We start from the raw sequence: 7,414 nt of genomic DNA, 5'->3' as shown, positions 1-7,414 counted from the left end.
GCGAAAGACTATATGTAAAGAAATTATACATGTTATATATACATTTAAAAGAGAAAATAATATTATCTGAATTCAAAATAGAAGAAAGCAGAATGGAAGGAATAGAGGCAAGAGAAAATGTAAGGGCTAATTTTCATATTTTCAATAGATTACAGTAAAAATTACAGTCTGTATTTGATAAAAATAGATTTGAGAGTGCTTTTGAAAGTTTTCCATGGAATTCATTATTGGAATTCCAAATTTTTGTAGAAGAGTGAAACAAAGATTAACCTATAAAGAAAACTGGAACAGAAAGGAATATCAAAGAAACGAAAAACAGAAAATATAAAATGGCATTAGAAAGACGAGCATAACAAGTCTGAGAATAAATATAAGTAGTTTAAAATTTCCTGTTTAAAAAAAATTAAACTTCCTCCAATTTGATCATAAAATTCAGTGGTTTGCTATGTTCAACTATAAAATAAAAGGCAAGGATGTATGAGGAAAATGGAAACAAAAAAAGAGAACGGTTATAGGAATCACTAATAACTCATTTTAGAATCATTTTATGCTGCTGGAAGTGCTGATATAGATCAGTGGTTCTCTAACTGGTACATCAGAATCACCTGGAGGGTCTGTCAATAAACAGATCCCTGGGCCCCACCCACAGAGTTTCTGATTCATTAAGTCTGGGATGGGGCGTGAGCATTTACACGGCTAACAAATTTCCAGGTGAGGCTGATGCTGCCAGTCACCGAGAAAAACCGATTGAGAGTGGAGATTTAATGGGAATGCAAATTTTTGTGCTAAGGAATAGTGTCAAAATATACATAGCAAAAGCCATTGGAAATATAAGAAGATAAGAGAATAACAAATTTCAACATTTTTTAAAATAAAAATAAAATTATAAATCTCAAAAAAAAAAAAAAAGGAAAACACAGTCCAGGCTAGAGGTGATTATGGATAATTCTTCCTCAATTGACAAGAACTGTAAAAAATTTCACTATCATTTGTACTGTTCTAGAATAGGGAACCTGATGAGTTTAAAGCCAATGAAAAAGTGGCATAATCTAAATATTCTCAAGAGAGATGGATGAAAAGGAAACCCATAGACCGTTCTCAGGAATCTTAAGTCTTAACAAAAAAAAGTGAGTGGAAAATGACACACTAGAACCAAGGAAGGTTTATCCCATAAAGGAAAGGATTATTTTTAGGAATTTATTACAATAAAACATTATATTCATAGAGATCCCTAAAAAAAAAAAAGAGAGAACATATTACACCCATTTACTAGAAAACTTAGCATTATTAAGAGTTTCTGTGTAAACCCAAATCATCCTTGGTGGTGATCAATTATGGTGATCTAGAGTTCCCATTAATCTCACGACATTAGTGAGAACATTTATAGTTCTCAAAATAGAGGACTTGATTGGGTCAGTTTCCCCCCATTTATATGGAATACCTCTTTTTTTTTAAGATTTTATTTATTTATTTGACAGAGAGAGACACAGTGAGAGAGGGAACACAAGCAGGGGGACTGGGAGAGGGAGAAGCAGGCTTCCCGCAGAGCTGGGAGCCCGATGTGGGGCTCGATCCCAGCCTGAGCCGAAGGCAGTCGCTTAACCAACTGAGCCACCCAGGAGCCCCATATGGAATACCTCTTAACTAGTGTCTTTATCAAGCGATCTTATGAGTTCCTGGCCTTCTTCAGACCTTTGCAACTGCTCCCTGGTGCCATCAGCTATGGCTCAAGTGGCAGATTATGTATGTGACACATAGGACTCCAGCCGGGGAAGCAAGCCGGGGCATGCTTCTTCAGGAGGAAAGTGACCTGGAAGGCATTCCCAGGACTTCTTTTGCAATGTGGACAGTTCATGGGCATCTTTCTGAGCCATACAGCATCTGTGATAGAAAAGAGTTCAGAAGGAAGGATGATGGAACATGATATTTCTCCATAAAGGAATCGTAACAAATATTGGCGATGACACTGAACTTTCTACAGCTATGTGGGCTGAGGTTTTGAATTATTTCTCTTGGATATAAAAGAACACAGTGACTCAAAGGGCCAGAAGTGGGGCTGGGACAACTGGATATCCAAATGCAAAAGAATGAACTCGAACTCCTATTGCACACAATATAAGAAAATCAAGATGGATTAATCACCTAAAAGTAAGAGGTATTCCCCTAAGGATTCTTAAAGTAAACATAGGCATAAATCTTCATGATCCCAGATTTGGCAATGGTTCCTTAAATATGGCAATAAAAGCACAAGTATCCAAAGAAAATATAGATAAATTGGACTTCATCAAATTTAAAAACTTTGGTGCTTCACAAGGCTTCAGAGGGCCTTCCAGATTCGTTCCGGATTCGTTTTCTAGAATGCATATTAATCATGAAGCTAATTTCTGCTTTCTATTGCTGACAGTTGCCATCTTCTTTGATACTGCTTTAATATCTTTGCCCTTTTCCTCTGCATTCTGAGAACACCTAAAGTTTGTCTTCTACCTCACTTAATTGCTTTTTTAAATAGTATCCAGTCTCCCCTCTCTTGATTCCTCTGTAGATTGTATTTCAGCTTTTATTTCATCAATAAAATGAAAAGATAATTCACAGAATGGGAGTAAATATTTGCAAATCATATATCTGATAAAGGACTTATCTCTGGAATATTTAAGGAACTCTTACAATTCAGTAGTAAAAAGACAACAAAATTAAAGATGGGCACAGGATCTGAATAGATATTTCTCTGTGGAAGATCTACAAATGGCCAATAAGCACATGAAAAGCTGCTCAACATCATTAGTCATCTGAGAAATGCAAATCAACCCCACAATGAGGCACCGCTTTATACCCACTAGGGTGGCTCTAATTAAAAGGACAGATAACAAGTATTGACGAGGATATGGAGAAATTAGAACACTCATATACTGCTGGTGGGGATGTAAAATGGTACATTGCTTTGGAAAACGGTCTGTCAATTACTCAAAAATTTAAACGTAGAATTACCATATGACCCAGTGACAATTCCACTCCTAGGTATATACCCAAGAGAAATGCAAACATACGTCTGCCAAACAAACTTGTATGTGAATGTTCACAGCAGCGTTATTGACGATAGCCAAAAGGTGAAAACAACCCAAGTGTCCATTATTGGGTCATAAAAAGGAATATTGATACATGCTAAGTGAATAAATCTTAAAAATATTATGCTATGTGGAAGAAGCTAGTCACAGAGGATCACATATTGTAGTATTCCATTTATATGAAATGTCCTGGATAGGCAAATTCATGGAGATAGGAAGTATTCTAGTGGTTACCTATACTAGGATGAGGAGTTTAGGAGCTAAAGGGTATGGAGTTCTCTTTGGGGTGATGAAAACGTTCTAAAGTTGATGGTAATAATGGTTGCACATTTCTGTGCATATACTAAAAACCACTGAATTGTGCACTTTAATGGATAAATTATACAGTATGTAAATTATATCTCAATAAAGCTATTATAAAGACTAGAATATTGTGGACATCGGGGTCATACATAGACTGAATCTCCTCACTGTATCCTCCATATCTTCTTACATTTAAAAAATGTTTATTTTTCCTGCTTAGAGTTTTAAACTTCTCGTGTCTCTTCCACTGTGGTAATCCAATTTTCTGCAGTATCTGTCTGCTTCCATTACAGTTTTAATTCCAGTTTTATTTTCATGTTCACCCAATCTTTCTTGATGTCAAATTGTTACTTTTTCATGACTCTGTTTTAGTTTCATAGGTTCAATATATTCTTGAATCTTGCTGAGCATATGACTCATAAATGCTTTAAAATTTCTGCTGCTTCTTGGAGTAAATCTATTTCATAAATGCAATTTTTTAAAAAAGGATTTCCTCTTCTTCTGACCTGCAGTATTCTTACTTCATAGATGGGGTGATTTTACTCTGTTTGAAGACTTGGGGCATCTCACCTCCAAGACTCAGCACTTTGCTTGTCCTCTAGAAAATAAACTTAGCTGTTTGCTAAATGTAGTACATGCCCTGGGGTGATGCCGATGTTGGTAATCTTCACTGGGGTCAGTCTACAAATTGTTAATGGATTGCTGACTCAATATGTTTGCCATTTTCATGGAAATTTGGGAGTGGAGACATTCAAATATCTTTTCTAAGTTGCCATCTTAGCCATCTTTTTCTGGTCAAAAAGAAAAAAAAAGGTTTTTTAAGCATACACTTGGTTTATTTGGAAATTTCAAATAAAGGTGATTTTTTTTTTTTTAAAGTCAATAAACCCTTCAGAAGTCTTCCTTTTTGCTATGGGTCGGCTTGGGGCTTGGGACCCCAGTCGCTCAGGCAGTGTGTGCTCTCTTCTTTCTGGTCAAATTTATTTGCTAAAAAGTTTAATGTTGCATTACCTATACATAGCTTAGGGAGATTAAGAATCATATTGGTAGGAATTCAAGTAATTGGAAAATCATTTGGAAACTTAAACTTTGAGAAAAGAACAACTTATCTTGTGTTAGTAATTGCAGGAAAAGGCAATAAGGAGGCTTTTGTCAGAAATAGTGTTAGCTAGACCAGTGGATATAAAATCTGATTACTACCATACATCAAAATGAATTCCAGATGGATTCAAGAGTTAAAAGAACGTACAGTTGAAAACAGACTAATGTAAAATGGAGTTGTTATCATTTTTTCCCCAAAGAAGAATACTTTACCAAGCACTGAAGTCACAGAAAAATAAGAGACAGGGTTCCAAGTTTGGACCCCCAAAATGAAAAACTTCTGTTCAACAACAGAAAGAACCAAATTTAGAAGGTAAACATGCTTTGGATGTATTTGTAACGATAATGACAAAGTCATGGTAATAGAATTGCATATCTACATGGAACCTTAGGAATTACTTTGGTTAATTTTTTCCCAAGGTGAGGTGGGGTATTAGGTCCATACCGGACCTGTGACTAACAGGCTATGTGAAGACCACCAGGTGTACTGGTGCAGAGGATGGCCTTGGGAATCTGTCGGGCGGACTTGGGTTTCAACTACTAGCTCTGTTACTTGGGGAAAACTCCTTTCTCTCTGAGCCTCAGCTTCTTCATCTGTAACATGGAGGAGGATGGTAATCTCTGTCTCACAGGTTGCAGTAAGAATAAAATGAGATAAAGCATTGAGGTACCTAAGAGTGTCTAGCACATGGAAAGAGCACCACAGGTGGTATTGCTTTATTTATCCCGCTGCCTTCATGTTACTCGTCATCTTCGTCATCGGTCATGACTATTCTCGTCATCCTTATCCTCATCCCTACCTGTGTTTGGATCCTGAATCAGCATTTCTGAGCATCAGAGGCTTTTTGGAGCCTTCAAGTTACCTTGGAAGTCAGTGCAACAGGTGGATGAAATGAAAATGAGGCCAGATGGGCAGAACCTCACAGGTCCCTGCTGTTGTTCTGCTCTGGTTCCTTTCTTCCCTCTGCTGGTTTCCTGGTTTGGCATTATTCTCCCTAATTCAGACACTCCATCCCCTGGCCCATTTTGACGTTCCAGGACGCTGTGTAACATTGGACAGTTTCTAAAACTTTTCTTTCTTCCAGTTTCCTCACTTGGAAGTTGGGAATAACAATCTCTACATCCTCCCGGATGTGATGAGAATTTTTGAAAGGACATAATTGTGAAAACTACCATAGCAGCAGACATTGTAGGTCCCCCAAAACTCTTAATTAATTTAGAGACGGCAGCTTGCTTGGTGTCGCACATCTTATTGAACCAAGGAATGCCCTTTGGGCACAGTGTCTAACTATTGTTAGATTTATGGCCCAGTCTCACGTTAAATACGGAAGGACGGGCTGTTGCTTGGATATGCTCGACTTGACCCATTTTTCTCTAAGCTCCATATCCATCCACTTTTGAAATTCCTGGAGTGGCTTTTCCTCGCCCAGTGGAAATAGCCTTTTGGCTTTCTGTGATAGCTTTCTTTTCCTTTCTTCTTTTCAAATTACTTATGACCACTTGTTTTTTGTACATAATTTAAAGAACCAAAGCTGACACCCCTCCCCCATGTAACAGTTGGCAAAAACACTAAAAATATGCCAAAACTTAATTTTATGTGTGTACTTTTTTTTTTTTTTACCCCCTAAGAAATAATAAAAAAATTATACTTGCAAAACATGTAGTGTGGGTCTTGAATCAAGTAATCAAGTTACTTCTGCCAGATGCCTTTGACAGCACCCCAAAAGGTCTAGATTCCTGGGCATTTCATTTCCTGTGTGTAGCCCTCCACATGTCTGCACTTTGTGTGTGTGCAGGGTGGAGGCTGGATGTGGCCCGCCCCCGGGGACATGATTCCTTGTATTAAAAGGCAATACTAAGGACATTTTTGTGTGTATTTCAAACAGCATATTTTTGTCTCAACAGTCTGATGCTGAAGCAGACCTCTGGAAAAGCAAGTCTGTTTCTTGTGCAATTCCTCCTCAACCCCCTCCCACCCTAGCCATATGCTTTTTCTATCTAACTCCCATCTCTTGGGTGCCATAAGGTTTGGCAGAATCTTGGCATGGGGCTCAGAGATCTGAAATTATGTTGGGTGTGATGTCTGACCATTCTCCCCTTGTCTGTCCAGCTTTACTTTTTGTGGTAATATGGATGTACATGGTAATACGAGTTTTGATGTATTTCTCTGGTAGTTGGAGTCAATTGGTTCTCATTGATATTGATAACGCTCACTCTGATTTAAACACTGCCTTTTAGTTTAAAGAATTTTATTGGGAAGGTGTTCTTAGCACATGTTCCCAAATGACATTATTCTCCCTTAGCTGTAACTCAGTGGGAACCGCATTCAGTAGGAGCTGCATCGCGGCCCCCCGGATAGGATTCCTCTGCCTACAAGTCATAGTACCACAGTGCCGGGCACTGCTGACAAATGGTTGCACTTGAGTTATTTAATACAGAAGATGGACTCCCATTGTTATGGTCCCTATGTTACAAACACTCCAGGGTCAGTTGTGAAACACTCTAGAAAGACCACAGTATCAGCTGCCATCTTGAGATCAGCTGCCATCCTGTTTCCCAGAGCTCTGCCTTCCTCAGCAACATCCCACTGGATTTTCCAATATCTTCGCCTGATAGGACCTCTCCTTCCTCAAGTCCTGAGCACATCATGATTGGGAAAGCTCTTGAACTCCTTTCCCTTAACACTATGGTCCTTAAAAGGAATTCAGCATCTACCCTAGATCCAGGCTCCACCAGTTAGCCACCACCATTAGTCTTTTTTTTTTTATTTTTTTAGTTTTTTTTTTCATTAGTCTCTTCTTTACGCACACCCTAACCTACCTGCTAACATCTGTTCCGTGCTAACTAACTTTTAGACTTGTATGCCACCAGGACCTAGTCTAAGTCACCTGTGTAGCTTTTCATTCATCCATTCATTCACTCACTCATGCATTCATTCACTTATGCAT

The sequence above is a fragment of the Mirounga leonina genome, unplaced genomic scaffold, assembly GCF_011800145.1.
Source record: "Mirounga leonina isolate KUSES-001 unplaced genomic scaffold, KU_Mleo_1.0 Mir_170, whole genome shotgun sequence".
NCBI lineage: Eukaryota > Metazoa > Chordata > Mammalia > Carnivora > Phocidae > Mirounga > Mirounga leonina.
Note: the sequence above shows the minus strand (reverse complement) of the source record.